The 16405-nt window shown below is 38.0% G+C and overlaps 1 pseudogene; it reads left to right on the top strand.

The window, feature by feature from the left end:
• Window positions 1–7875: 7875 nt before the first annotated feature.
• LOC122096875 lies at window positions 7876–7975 on the top strand (annotated as a pseudogene).
• Window positions 7976–16405: the final 8430 nt, after the last annotated feature.

The following is a 16405-nucleotide window of genomic DNA, read 5'->3' as shown; positions in this document are numbered from 1 at the left end:
ATATAAGAAAGTCCTCAAATTACTTTTTTCAAAAATGTTTGAGAATAGATAGGGACCAGAGATAGTAAGAGAGTCAAGTAATCATTATTAAAGTTATCAGATCCATTGAGGAATGAATCAGAGACCCCGCAGGTGCATGTGAAAATGTTCATATACTGTGTCAAATGTTAGATAATGTTTGAAAATAGTACAGAAACAGTCCGAGCAGTGTAGGGGTAATATCACTGGAGAAATTCAGAATTGCTCATCTGTATCTAGATTAAATAAAACAAGAAACTATGGCAGGGCAATGTGATATAAGCCTAGAATTCTAGCACTCAGACCAAAACAGATTAGAGAGTGGAATTACATAGTGATATCTTCCCTGGACCAGGTAGGATAATTTTGTACTAATAAAACAAACCAAACAAGAAAGGAATACACAGTTGGAAGGTTGGGCTAATTTTGTCATTTTTTGAGAAGTCAAGTTACCTATTGAAATGCAACTCATATATAATCCTCACTTGTGTTTTAAATTCTCTCTCCATTACAGAATATTCTTAGATGCAAAATGACTCATGAATACCTTCTAAAATTTGAGAAATTAAGTAATCATCATTCTGTTGGATTCCAAAGAAATGATGAAGGATTACAAAAGCTTAAGCTGGAGAAATAGCAAAGTTTGTCTAATGTAGGACTTTATAAATGTTGCTAAATTAGAATTGAGATTTAAAATAAATATTTTGGTTTTGTTTGTAATTTCATATTCTATTGGATACTACAAAATTCTTTTCTTTTTTTTGTCAGTCATGTGGCCTGAACTCTGGGGCTGCACACTGTCCCTCAGCTATTCAGCTCAAGGCTAGTGCTCTACCACTTGAGCCACAGCACCACTTGCGGGTTTTTTTGCTTATGTAGTGCCGAGGAATCGAACCCAGGGCCTCATGCATGTAAGGCAAGCAGTCTACCACTGAGCCACCTTCCCAGCCCCAAAATTATTTTTAAGTAGAAGGTTTAATTGACAAATTCACAAATGATTCTTGCAGTCTACTTGCCTAGAATATTCTTTCAAGAAAGATATAATTAGAAATTAGTTAATAGATAATTCCAAACATTCATGTATTAAATGATAATGTGAATAATGTAGACAGAGTTGCCAAGAAATGGATGATATTAATTTATAAATTTAGAAAAAGCAATTTTTTGAGGCTTTGGTATAACATAGTATGAGGAGAATAATTGTGTGACATCTTCTTTCTTCCACTTATGTAACACAGGAAGCAATTTCCTTAATTATGTTCCTCTGTATACAATGAGAAAAATGCTAGGTTTGGGGTTTGTTTTCATTTTTGTTTTTGTTTTATTGGTTTGTCCTAGTCTTGAATTCTGGGCCTAAACACTGTCTCTGAGCCTGTTTATGCTCAAGGCTTGTGCCCTACCACTTCAATCTCAGTGCCACTTCTGTCTGGCTTTTGCTGAGAAGTTTATTGGAGATAAACATCTAAGGAACCTTCCTGCCTGGGTGTGCTTTGAACTGTAACATTGCGCACTTAGCATCCTGAATATCTATGATAGTTAAAAAAAGTATAAATATGAATAATATTTGCAAATGTTCTGATCTCAACAATACCAGTGGGGGAAAATGATGCAACCCAATTTATTGTGGTGTTCTTTCAAGAAAATGGAAGGCATCACATTAGCAGAGGTGTAGTATTTTTTCACAATAGAGATAAGCTATTCGTGATGTAAGTTAAGGGAATTTTGACATGCACCCTACACCTTGGAAACTGTTGGGCTAGGATGACTTTATGGCATAAATCTTCGGATTAATGGTCATAGAAATAATAGCTTACTCTGATAAACAATTGCTTACTCTTGAAGAATTAATTATTACAGATGCTTCATAGTTTTATCCTTTACCAGAATGTGGCTATTTTTCTGTTTACTTCTCAATCTGTAGCAACCCATTGGAATATGAATCTACTGCAGAATTACATAACATGCAAACAAGTACTGTTTTGAAGCTCTCAGGTAGGAATGTTCAGAATTTGAAAATGAGTAGTTATTAGTCATAGGAATCTTGAAGAACACATATATTCTGTCCTCTTAACAACTTATTTACTTTTAAAAGTTATGGGTTTCCATAGAATGAAACTCTTCTGTTTTACTATGAGAAAGTTTAAATTTATTCTTTTTTCAAAATATTGGCAAGTATATTGTGAAAATATTGTCTAGTTAGATAACATTCAAGTTGATGGCCCTCTGATTAAAAAGGGGTAATTAATTCATATTTTATGCCAAATAGTATTGATTTTTAAAAGTTACTAAAAAATAATAATATCTACTATACCAATACAGTGAAATTTTATTTCATGTAGCTTATTTATTTAATTTAATTTTCTTGTCAAAGTTATGTACAGTGGAGTTACAGAAATTGTAAGGTAGTGAATACGTAATGTTTCAAATTTGTTATCCCCTTTCTCATTTTTCTCACAGTTTTCCTTCACCACAATACCCCTCACAAGTTGTAACGTACATTTCCATCATATTGTCTTGTGAGCATTTCTATTGCATTGGTTTGTCCTTTGTCCTGTTTCTCGCCATTTTGTTGTTCCTATTCCCTTCCCTAATTAAGGTAAATGTATACCAATATATAGGGTATCAAAATCAAATACAGCAGGGAATAAACCATAGGGAAAATGCCAAAAGAAAATAGAAATCACATAGTGTATTAAAAACAACAACCGCAAATAGAAATCTCTGTTTCCATATCTTGGATTTCATTTTGCTTAGCATCAGCATATATGGTCATATATATAGCATAACAAAGGCCCTGGAAAATAATAGTTTCATGGACACGATATTATGAAAACAACATGTTAACTGTTTTTGATGGTAATGGTGGAATTAGGATTCTGTTAAAGGAATTTCAAAAGAGTTTTAAAGTTATGACAGGTAAATTTTAATTGTTCAAACTTTTTAACAAGTTATCCTATTAAAAATTTTTTTAAATTGCCTGGGAGAATAGGCTTTCATGCAAAGAAATCTATGGAGACTTAGCTCAGAGGGAGCAATGTGGGTGAAGATGACTCTTTTTCACACTAAACAAACAAACCTCACAAACCTTGCTGTAAATCCTGTAGGTAACCTTGAGAATTGCCCTTACCCAAGAAATATACTCATACTGTGTGAAACAAGGTTGTAGTGGAATTTAAATTCAAAGTTCTTTAAAAAAAGACATCAAAATTGTGATTTGACCTTTACTTACCAAACAGTAATTCTCTGAAAAAGATAATTGGGGTCAAACTATGTAGGGAGAAAGTGCCTTCCACAATGAAAGAAGGTATTGGGATTATACTTTTCTGTTTATAATACTTTCTACAATGTCTTTGCACATAAAGCACTGAAACACAGAAAAAAATCTGATTGGATACTTCAAACCAATGATTTCACATTTCTAAGTGGCTCAAAAATATAATATCATTATTAACATGAGACAGTGAAGACTTCTCTTATCACATAAGCAAAAAGTTTTGGGATCAGAAAAGAAGAGCAAATGGAAAAAGTAAGAAAACAGTGTTCTTAGAAGCCCTAGCTAAGGGTATTGGCTTCAGCAGTGGAGGGAGACCAAAACTTTTTTAAATAGATTGTCTTAATATTTTTGCTACCTAAAGTGATTTTACAGAGCCTATTTGGCTCACTTCAATGCACACTAGATCGAATGAAGACATAAAAATAAATTCCACATCCAAATAAAACAGTTTTAAAAGAGAAACCATGAAGACATAGCAGTGGGGGAGGCCTTATAATCCTTCCACTTCACTAGACTTTAAGCCAAGAAGCTGTGTTTAATTGGAAATCAGGTAAGAACTAAGAGGAGGACATAGAAATAGGACATAGAAGTATTGTCCTTTGTAACAGACATTGTCATCCAAGGTATGGGTGATTTAACTCTATTCTTCTCCATACATCTTGTTTCTTTGTTTTTTGGGGGCATCTGGTCGTGGGACCTGAACTCTTGGCCTGGGCGCTGCCCCTCAGCTCTTCAGCTCAAGGCTAGCACTCTACCACTTGAGCCACAGCGCCACTTCCGGCTTTTTTTCTTATGTGGTGCTGAGGAATCGAACCCATGGCCTCGAGCATGCAAGGCAAGTACTCTACCACTGAGCCAACTTCCCAGCCCCTCCATACATCTTGTTAAGCAAATGCAAGACCAAGAGAAAAATAATCTATTGAAGTAATTTTGCAAAGAATAACTTCACTGTTCCTGATATGGTATCTAACGAGAGTCTTAAGTGAGAAGATAAAAGTGGAGTATTGTTCGGTTTCCTCTAAGCATCTTGTTAGCAAACTAGATCTTTAAAGTTAGAAGTAATTGAACCAAAAAGTGGTGGAGTACTTATTTTTGTTGGCACTTTAGACACAAGAAGACTTTCAAGGTAAAAGAACAAAAAAGTATAGCTAAATATTTGTGATCACAGCTTCTTCGATTGTTTTTTTGGAGACAATGTTTTACATAAGAGTTTGTCCTCATCATAGATGTTGGGTTTTCATGGCAACCAAAGGCAAGAGGGAAGTTTAATGGACTCGCTTGGACAAGTAATCAGCATAATAGAAAAAATGGCAAATAATCTTTAGTGAATTACATTGACCGATTACTTTGCCAGAACAAAGAAGGAAAGACATAATTCAAAATCAATTGACTGAAAAGTATGAAAAAGAGTAGTAATTAGAGATGAGAGAAAACATAGAGGACTGTTTTCTCTCCAATGGAGTAATGGGTTTTGATCTTGTTTCTTCCATTCTATATTCACCAGCTATCAAGTGTATCTCAGGACTGGAATATCCAGTTCAGACAAAGAGATCTCCCATTAGAAAATATTTGCTGCAAATGTAGGTGATTTATAACCTTAGACAATCTATTTAAATCTGTTCAAAATTCTCCCCTACCCCAAACTGCCCTCTTTGAACAGTTGGTTTGCTTTTCCCATACTGCCTTTGATTAACTATTTAAAATTTTGAGAGGTCATATTCATACTCTCTAGAGATTGCTGTTTGGTTGTGATATTTGTGTGTTTGGTTTTTGTTGTGTTTTTAACTGAATTTCAAAAGGTTGTGGTAGTGTGTTACAATTAAATATATCCATGTAATTGTCCAGTGCTTCTGGATCAGAGTCACTCCTTCTATCATTCTCAACCAACCCCTTCTCCAAGATTTATTTCAGATTTACCACTTCCTTTATCACATGTGTACATTGAGTATTCTAGTTGTACTTGCCACTTTTTAATTTTTCATTCATTCTATGTTTTTACTAATATTCTTCTCTGGTTTCAACTTCTTGATAGTCATTCTGTTAAACTGTCTGTTCATACTTTGACAGGTTTATATACATTCCATGGCATTTCAAAACCTGCATATACTTGAACTGATATCAGCTTATATTTCCATAATTAATTCATCTGCAATAACAATTTGAAAGACTGGAGACGTGAAGGACCTAGACATGATTTTATTCTTATCCATTTGTAAGATTAATCTTTAGTCAACAAGAAAGTTTATAAATGGCTTAGAATGTTTTGCTAACTAGCAGTTTTTATAAATGTCTTTGTACAATGGTTTGTAATTATTTTATTTTACATGGGATAATATTTTCTACTACCTATAACTTTTGGGAAAAGAAGAAAACTAAAATTTATTACTGTGGAGGAATATGATAGAAATAGAAGACAGATTTTATGTTTGTCACATCTCTGATAAGTACCCATATTCAAGACTTGAAGTTATATTTCTTAAGGAAAACATCAAACAACATGATTAGGCAAATATTCTTGATCTTTTAAAATCAAAAAGAAAAAACCAAAAAGAAAAAAATCTGGAAGTTGTGCTGTGGCCCAAGTGGTAGAGTGCTAGCCTTAAGCTGAAGAGCAGAGGGACAGCACCTAGGCCAAGAGATCAGGCCCCACGCCCGGACCCCCTAAAAAATTATTTTAAAAGGAATATATTTTCAGGAGATTAAATATAGGTTACCATTGATTTGAAAATGACAACCTTTTTATACTACATAACCAAGTTTTACTGAAGTACCAGTGTTTTGAAGCACTAAGGATCTTCTCAATTAATGTTTTTCTGAATTCTATTTGACTTCTAATTCAAGTTTTCTGAGCCTTGGTAGACAAATTATGGATCTTATCTTTCCAGGAACTATTTTTTGGCCTACTTATACTGGACTGAAATCTTTCATTAATCATTAGGAGAGGGGTATTAAAGATATTCTTGTGACATTTGTGATCTTGTTCACTCATATGGGCTGGTCATCTGTAAATTGAAAGTGTGAATTACAGTAGTTTCTCTCAGATTTTGTGATCTCATCTTTCATTTTAAGTTGCCTTGCATTTCACAATTGCTTACTGCTAAACCCTGTGTAATGCCCTAAATTATTATAGGAAATGAGAAGTTAAGATGAGTCTTCAATTACTTTCTGTTGGCATGTTGCATGGGCTTAGGTGAGAAGACTTGCCCTTGTTATCTGATGATGCAGATAACTGGGACCTGGGATCCTAGGACGCGTGGGTCCTGTAGAATAATAATACCTTTTGGACATCATATCAGCAAAATTTGGGTATGATCAGAAATATGGGGAAAACCATTCTGGGTCCAGCGAGTTAAAACAATATACAGAGCAGCAGAGTAAAATCCCTTGCAGATTAGAGGAAAACAACATTTTTTTTTTTACCATGTGAATTCAGTAGATTAAGAACACTTAGAAGGTATCACAAATTTATACCGAAGACATTGCATTGATACTTCTTATATTCTAATATATATTCTAAACCTAATTATTTATATTCCAATCTATTTATTGTAATAAATATCAATTTATTTGTCAAATTATCGATTAATTCTAGTAAGTTTCATTGTGTGAAATATAAAATTAGCACATATACATACAAAATATATAACTATATGTAATATAAGGAAATATTGTTCATTGTTCTGTTGTGGTTAGGGTATCAAAGGCAACTCTGTTTTACAGTATTATTCCATTATCTCTACCTCAGAGTTTGGTAGAGTTAGACCTAAAGCTTTACCATTTGTAGATTTACAGCCTAGAGGCAAGAGGAAACACTGTCATTAAAACATTACCAATTTAAGGCCTAATATCAAGGAGAAAAATATGGACTTCTCCTGGATCTATGGAAATATTTGGTGATAGAAATTCAGTAGTGTATGTTCCTGCCTGGTTGGATGGTAGACAGGTCAGGACATTAGGTAATCATGCAAAAGAACAATTTTTTTCACCTTCTTGGCTTTAGCTATTTTTGAAATGGTAGGTATAATAATTACATTTTGATAAAATACTTTCTAGTCAGAACTGTTTATTTCTCTATGATCCCTTGTAACTAAGATTAGTTTTGTTCCACTAAGATAATCTTTGCTCTCAGGGTAAGATATTCTGTTTGGTCTGTTACTATATGGAAGAAGGGTAAAGGGTCAGTAGACATTTGTGCCACTAAAACCTCATTTGGGAAATTTTAAGCTGCAAAAGTTTAGAAGTAGCACTTCAGCAAGGCTTACTTTGAATCCATTAGCTCCACAAAGCTAACTCAGTTGATAAATAAGTACTTGAAAAGCCATCTCTTTGAACCTAGCTATAAAGGCTTCAAAGTATGATCAAGTTTAAAATGAAAAAGACTTAACATATTCATTGGCAAAAAAAATGCAAGTGTGAGCAATCTACCGAATAATATGTTTTTTCCACTATACACAGAATTTCAGAGAAATAAGATCAATAGCATTGTTAGTAACAATAAGGTTTCCTTGTTACAAATAGACAACCAAGGAAAAATGCCTGTATAAAGATTGCATCATTAACTTCTTAAATTTACAGGATACTACATGCTTCGGCAGCACGTATACATAAATTACAACAATATAGAGATTAACATGCCACTTGGACAAGGATGATATGAAAATATGCTAATTATTCCATATTTTTTATTCTTCAGAAATGTCTTTACATAGCATAACCTTTACAAAACTTTTGAAATTAGATAACATTTTAATTTTATCCCAAAGAAATAAAATACTATAAGGACCTAGGAGAAAAAAGAATCTTAAACTGTTTTTATATGGAATGCAATCTGTAAGGACACATTTATTAATGAATTTATATAATATATAACAATGTAGTATTCAAAGTATTATATCTAGGAGAGAATGAAATAGATTATGGACATTTTACAAACAAAATACAGAATATGTTAAAATATACTTTCTTTAGACAAGCACCGGAAATATCTTCAGATTCTGTACTACTCATTTCAACAGATACGGTAAAATTATTTCTGATTTAAAAAATCACAAGCTCTACAGAAATCATTATAGATGTATACAAACAACTCTTGAATATATTTTGACATCAAAGTCAGGCAATTCATTTGGAAGAATACCATGGAATCCATGAATTTTAAAGTAAGCTATTGTTGTTGCTTTGTATTGTGAAAATATTTTGTGCAGAGACAAAGGATGGACTGGCATTTTTGAAATTTAAGTAACTTATCCAAATCATTAAGACATAGGAGAACAATTTGTACAGCCTTTCACAACTTCAAAGAGGTAGTCATACATATTTATCTTTTGGCAGTATCAAATGCAGTTTCTTCCAAGTTGTTCTTCAGACCTGGTTTAATATAATGGTTCAAAAGAAGGAGATCAAACGTATCTTTGCTGTTTCTATTCCCAGCAGCAAGTTGCAAGGTGGTCAAGAGGCCTTTCGTTTAGACATTGGTATGTGCATCATGATGAAGTAAGAATGAAGCCCACTGGTATTATTCCACCTATAAGCACTGTGCAGGTGTGTCCAGCCATTCACAGTTATTGCATGAATATCTGCCTCGAGCCACCAACTCATGGAAAATGTCTCAGTGTCAACTGTAGGTTTCCTGATGAAGAGCGGTATACTCATCGTCATCCCTAGTATTCACACGAGTGGCCTTTTTCGAAAGTTTTCACCACACTGTAGAAAGCCGATTAATTTCAGCAGGCCAAAGAAGAAATTTGCTTGGATCCTTCTCCATTTTTTTCTTGCAAATGATACCATTCCTCACTTTTTCATCTTCTTCCTTGTCTTCATCAGAATTCCCTAACCAGAGAGTTTGAGTACCAGTCGGAATGAGGTGTCTATGTATTTCCCCAGTAGTTGATTTTGGTTTAATAATTAAACTTCAGTAGAGAAGCAAAAAGTTTAAAAACTGTTACAAAGTAAAGTAATTAATCAGAACATGTTACTATTCATACTAATCATAAGCTGAATTGATAGTGACAGTCAAATATGTAAGAAATGAGACAATTTGCCATACATTTGCACTTAATAAGTGAGAAAGAGTTTTCTAGGTCTTTTAAAATATATCTTAAGTTTAATAAAGAACCTATTCTGTGACATCATATGATAATCAGATAAAGCTGATATTAGAGCAAAGAACAGATTCTACTAAGTTTTTGCATGTTAATGTATATACGTATTTTGGTTGTGGGAAACTGGGGATTTCGACTTCAGTTATTGCTCTTGCTAGGCTGGCATCATATCAGTGGTTAATTTTAGGATAGGTGTTCCCTTTCCACAAGAACATGCACCTGATCTGTCATTTTAGCCTTCCCAACATCAATGGCATCAGAGTTGCAGACCAACTTGTCTAGCTTCCTACCTTGGCTGGCCTGGATTCCGTAGTCCTTCCAATCTTAGCCTGTAGATAGTGCAGTGTGGTAGAAATGATTCAATGCACCCAGCTATAGATTGAAAAGAAGGTCCACTAAACTTTCGGCCTGGTTCTATTTTTAAGCCTCCTCAGTAGTTATGAGTAGAGGTGGAAGCCCCTGGTGCAAAGCAGTAAGAGTATTTTTCAAAGTTACTAGACATATATATGACTTGTGATTACCTCAGGAAAAAAAATTCAAAAAATAACTTTAAATATTCACATTATAAATATTTTAAAAACAAAATATATGTGTCTGAATAATTTACATGTGTAAAAATCATGCAAAATTATATTAACTAGTCCTACAACTCTGAAGAAAGAATTACCCTAAAGAAACAGAAGAAAATAATTAAGTTCAAAATTTGAAATTTAGAAAATTAAATGAAGTGTACTCTTTAGATGACTTAAGTAACTGTAAACCCTCTGCATATAAATTTTCTTATAAAAATGCATGAACAAAGAAAGCAAAAGTACCCATTGATCAATAGTACCAGTAAAAGCATCAGTAGTTCTTTTTTTGAGCATACAAAAAAAATCGATGGAAGAAATAACAATGTTCCTTCCATAAGAAATGTACTTATTTATGTAACTGTAACCCCTCTGTACATTACCTTTACAATAAAATTAAATTGAAATTAAAAATATACTGAACAAGGGATCTTCAATCATATTATGACAAATTTCTAATCAGACACTAGATTAAATATTAGACAGCAAGGGCAACACATTTAAGGTGTTAAAAGGACATATCTAATACCAACCTTTCTAACAAATATATATACTTCCCCCATGGGAGAGATGAGCTAAGTACCTAACAATGGCTCAGACATATAACCTTAACTACTCAGGAAGGTGAATTGTGAGGATTGTGGCTCAAAGACAGCTAGGGCCTTGTCCCCTCAGAAGCAAATTGTAGGAGAGCTGTCCTTGAGAAGGACAGAGGTCTTCTTGCCATGTCATTGCTGGAACAAATATAGGATAAGGTGGCCATCAAGCATGGAGGCTATTGGCCAGTGTCTCCACAGAAGCAATTTATAAGATTCAGGAGTCCTCTACAAGATCAGAGGACTTTGACCACTGTCCTAGTAGTTTCAGGAATGGCATAACAATGACCAGAGCAACCTCAAGCACACATGGAGTCCTTAGCAACAATCTTTGAAGCTTATGGGCTAGAGTATCAATGCTGGCAAGCTCTGATTGTTCCACTTTTTCTCTGACTTCACTGGCCCAGACTCTGATTGGTCCATTTCTTCTATGATGTCACTATGATGGGCTGTGATATCTCCATTTTGAGAGGTCATGCAATCTATATAGGAAGACACTGTGCTCCAACCTATGTCAGTTAACACCTCTAGGAGCTCTTGATTGGTGACACGATGGACTGACTCAAATCAAATTCATGATTTTTCTGATTTGCGGGGGGGTGAGAGTTGTCGTTTGGTTTTGGTATTTCTTTTTATTTTTTCTGTGTTTCCATTATTTTATTTAGTTAATTTTAGGTAGACTTGCTACCTGCCATCATAGCAGAAGGATGGAAGAATACAAAGAATCATCCTCCATATCCTTGAATGAAGAGATCATCAATCAATACCAGATGAAAGAGCTCATTGACCATGGTACCAATGGACAAGTGAAGCTGGCTATCCACACCTCACACACATGGAAGTGGCAGTTAAAATACTCCTGAAGGGATGAAAGGATAAAGTTTGAGGCAGTGACCACTTGTTGCTTGTTTCTGTCTAGCAAAGCAACACGTGGTGGTAATCCAAACACCTGGTTGATTGTGTGCCTTTATAAGACCTGCAAATCCTTAGCTAAGGGCTCTCCTCCTAGGCTCCGCTGTACCGAAGTGTAGGACGAGGCCCAAGCAGCAGCACGTTTAAATAAAACAGCTGTAGAGTCTGACTTTCGATGGTCTTTTTGCGGGGGGGGGGGGGGGGGGGGGTCCTGCAACCATGGCATAACATATTAGTGGGGGCTGGTCCGGGATACCCCCCAAAGATTCCGGAGTCCTCAGACTCCAAAGGTAAAACAGCGCTGTCTTTGTTCATTTGTCTTGTCTTCTTGTTTGTCTGTTTTACTTTCATTTACCCTTGTGAGGATGGCCCCTCCAATTCGTAAAGGGTTGTCAAAGTGGACCTGCTTGCATGACAACACTGGAGGAACTGGGAGATGTTCCATATCCTCTTGTGGGGAGGGGATAACCCTGCTGTGTGGAGCAGGGGTTCTTGGAACCCCACCATGTGGAGGGGAGTCCTTGGAACCCCGCCGTTTGGGGGCGGGGGTACTTGGAATCCCACCGTGTGGGGCAGGGGTCCTTGGAACCCTGCTGTGTGGGGCGGAGGGGGGGGAAGGTCCTTGGAACCCCACCGTGTGAATTGTGGGGCGAGGGTTGGTTTGGTGTTGGGCCAGAACTGACCAAGAGAGCCTTCTAACCGAAGCCCAACTCGCCCACTGTGGGTCTGCTCCTTCTGCTGTGGGGCATGGGTATGGAACCCCGCCATGACAGGAGTCAGTGGACCAATTTGGGGGATCTCCACTTTGTAAGCATTTCTTTTTATAACTGTCAGGCCTGCATGTGTTTTGTTTGTACTATTTATTGTTTTTTGGACTGTATGACTGACAGGACTGGAAACCATGTGCAACACTCCATCTAGCCCCCTAGACTTACAAAAAGAAACTAAGAAAGAGGAAAAGAAAGTGTACCCCCGGGTTTTTCAGGGAGATAACTTGGAAGAAGAAATGTGTCCTCCCCCATACTCCCCTTCCCAGGTTCCTTTTGCAGAACCTGAGAATGATCAAGAGGAGGAGGGAGCTATAGAACACTTGGCACCTGCCCTTCAAGTTTCTGAGGGGCCAGTCACTCAACGCTGCAGTGGGATCAACCCCCCATCTAATGCAGCTGTTTTTATCCCTACGTGCCATAGGTACTGTGGATGTGGATGGTCAACAACAACCCAATAGTGTCCATTTTCTACCAGTGCTCTATACAATTGGTGCATACAAAACGCCCCCTTTTCTGAGAAACCCCAGGATTTAATTCATTTGCTTGAAACTATTCACATTACTCATCAGCCCACTTGGGATAATTGCAGTCAGCTTTTACAAGTTCTTTTTACCACTGAAGAGAGAGACCATATCTGAGAGGCAGACCAGAAACATATCCGTGGCCCCACAGGAGTGCCCGTCACGGATCCTGCCCTGATCGCTGCCTATTTTCCTGAGATCCGACCAACATGGGACTACAAGACAGTTGAAGGTAGGGAGCATCTCCTCATTTACCGCCAGACTCTGTTGGCAGGTCTCAAGGCGGCGGCCTGCCGAACTACTAATATGGCCAAGGTTTATGATGTAAGACAGGGAGTAAGTGAAAGTGCAGCAGCATACCTTTAGCGGCTCTTGGAAGCTTTTAGTCAATATACTCCATATGATCTTGAGACCCAGGAGTTGGCTCAGATGATTATGTTTGCCTATATAAATCAAGCTGCACCAGACATACAGTTGCAGGCTCTAGACAGCCTTGGTGAAAAGTCTATAATTAGGGATCTAGTAGCTACGGCAGGAAAGGTTTACAATAAGAGAGATAGAGGAGCAAAGACAGGAAAGCAAGGACAGAGAATGTAAAATGGACCATGAAAAGAGAAACCGGGCCAAGGAAAAGAGGCCAGATTTGTTGGACTCACCACTATCTCATGCTGAGCATACCTGGTTCACAGATGGCAGCAGTTTCATTCGAGATGGAAAAAGGTACATGGGCCCAGCAGTCACCATGGACACTGTGATAGTGTGGGTAGAAGCACTCCACCAGAGAACATCTGCACAAAGAGCAGAGCTAGTGGCACTAACAAAAGCCCTACAAATGGGAAAAGGGAAGAGACTAAACATTTACATAGACAGTCGGTATGCTTTTGCCACCGTGCATGTCCATGGAGCCATTTACCAAGAGAGGAGGATGCTGACAGCTGAGGGAAAGACTATTAAAAACAAACAAGAAATTTTAAGCCTCATCCAGGCCTTATGGGAAAAAGCAAATATTGCCATTATGCACTGCCCTGGCTATCAAAAGGGAACTGATTCAATAACCAAAGGAAATAACTTGGCTGATCAGGCAACTAAGGAGGCGGCCCTCCAGCCCAGAGCATAAGTACTGACTCTAGTAGACCCAGGGCCACGAGCTTTGCCTCCTGAGCCTCAGTATTCCCAAGAAGACTTTGAGTGGATAAAGAAAGTTCCCAAGGCCTATAAACCCCCTGGCAGAGAAGGAAACAAAGACTGGTGGAAAACTGGTGAGGGGAAACTTACCTTGCCACAAAGATTGGGCAAGGGGATTCTTAAGAGAATCCATCGGGTCTCTCACATGGGAACCTGAAGAATGCAGGACTTGCTCTGACACTCAAGTAAAAAAGGCAAGGGAATCAACTCTTGAGGACATTGTTAAAAATTGTAAAGCCTGTCAACTCACCAATGCCCCCAATCAGCCGGTTACAAAAGGAGCTCGCCTTCATGGAGATAGGCCAGGTGTGTATTGGGAAATAGACTTCACAGAAATTAAAACTGGAAAATTTGGATATAAAAATTTGCTAGTTTTTGTAGAAACATTTTCAGTATAGGTTGAAGCCTACCCAACAAAGCATGAGACCACAGATATCGTGGCTAAGAAGATCCTGGAAGAAATTCTACCCAGGTATGGCTTCCCATCCCCCAATGGGTCAGACAATGGACCAGCCTTTGTCTCAAAAGTATGTCAGGGAATAGCTCCTGCATTGGGGACGGATTGGAAATTGCACTGTGCTTATAGACCCCAGAGTTCAGGGCAGGTATGAATCAGACTCTATAAGAGACCTTAACTAAATTGGCCTTGGAGACTGGTGTAGACTGGGTATCACTCCTTCCTTTTGCCTTGTTTAGAACAAGAAATTCACCCTATCGGCTTGTCCTTAATTGCTTGCTGATTTGGATGATACTGAATTTCTGTGTAAGCTTGACTATTTACAGCTGGTGCATAAGAGTATGTGGCCCCAACTTAGAGCATTATATGATTCTGCTTCTATTCCTGTCCCACATTTGTTTAAACCAGGGGACTGGGTGTTTGTTCGAAGGCACAATTTGCGATCTCAGGAAACACGATTGAAGGGACCTTACATGGTACTACTGGCTACACCCACTGCCCTTAAGATGGACAGTGTTGCTGCTTTGATCCACTGTTCCCATGCCAGACCAGCTGACCCCTTTGCCCTGGATGACCATCAGGAAACATGGGAAGTCTCCAAGCATCCTATCCAACCACTCGGCATACGCCTCAAGAAAAGATAAATGGACTGATTGTTATTGGTATACTCGTTCAAGATCAAGAGCTGTTGAAGTTTAGTTTTGGGCCAGAGCCACAAGATTGTGGCTCAGGACCATAAATCAAGCGTGGGGGGGGGGGATTGAAAGGCTAAAGTTTGAGACAGTGACCACTTGTTGCTTGTTTCTGTCTAGCAAAGCAACACGTGGTGGTAATCCAAACACTTGGTTGATTGTGTGCCTTTATAAGACCTGCAAATCCTTAGCTCAGGGCTCTCCTCCTAGGCTCCGCTGTGTCGGAGTGTAGGAAGAGGCCCAAGCTGCAGCCCGTTTAAATAAAACAGCTGTAGAGTCTGACTCTCGGTGGTCTTCTTGCAGGGCGGGGGGGAGGTCCTGCAACCATGGCATAACAGAGAGAGTCCTCCAGTCATCAGTTAAAGAATGAAGTGGACATTTTTAAGAAGGTATGGCACAAACACACCATCAGGTTGTACCAGGTGATGGAGAAGGAAGAGTATATGTATCTCATCAATGGAACTGGCCAGTAGGGGGATACCTTCTGGGGTGGATCTCAAAATCCTGCCGCCTATAAGAGGATGAAACCAAGAGGCTCTTCACACCAATTGTAAGTGCTGTTCACTACCCACACCAGAACAGAATCACACACTGAGACCTTAATTCCAACAATATCCTGTTGGATACCAAAGGCAATATCAAAGTCAGTGGTTTTATCTGAGCATCTGGTTCACCCTGGGGCAGTTGCTATCAAATGTATGTGCTGCTGTGCTATTCCACCCCCCTAAATTTTCCTGGAAGAAAGAAATGATGGCCAGGTGCCAGTCGCTCACTCCTGTGATCCTAGCTATTCAAGAGGCTGAGGTCTGAGGATCATGGTTCAAAGCCAGCCCAGGCTGTCTCTATCCTCTGACCAGACTCATGTTGATACCAAAGACTAATTTGAGGTGGAGATGGTAATGGATAGAGATGGCTAGCATATAGTTACAACTCTTCTCAGAATAAGCTGCTGAATGTGGGCCCAGGAACAGAGCAGTTCCAGACAAAGGGGAGGAGAACCCTAAGAGATATCAAAGATAACTTCACTTGAAAGCCAGAAGGCCCTGTTACTGAGATGGGGGAGATTTGTAGGTGGTGTACTAAAAACAAGAGTTGAAAGTGGGATCCACGAATTGAGATCAAAACACTGTTTGCCTAGCAAAACCCTCAGTCCAGCCAAGAACACAAGTGCATCAACTGCCATAGAGTTCCTCAGGAGGGATTCCAGCCACTGAGCACCTTGTACTGCAGTGTAAACTGAAAGTTGTAGTTATCAAAGCATGTAATTTTTGTGCATACAAAACTACTTTAATTACACTTAAACTACACCC

The sequence above is a fragment of the Dipodomys spectabilis genome, unplaced genomic scaffold (genome assembly GCF_019054845.1).
Source record: "Dipodomys spectabilis isolate Male_0828 unplaced genomic scaffold, ASM1905484v1 ptg000396l, whole genome shotgun sequence".
NCBI lineage: Eukaryota > Metazoa > Chordata > Mammalia > Rodentia > Heteromyidae > Dipodomys > Dipodomys spectabilis.
This window is presented reverse-complemented; position numbering and strand designations above follow the sequence as displayed.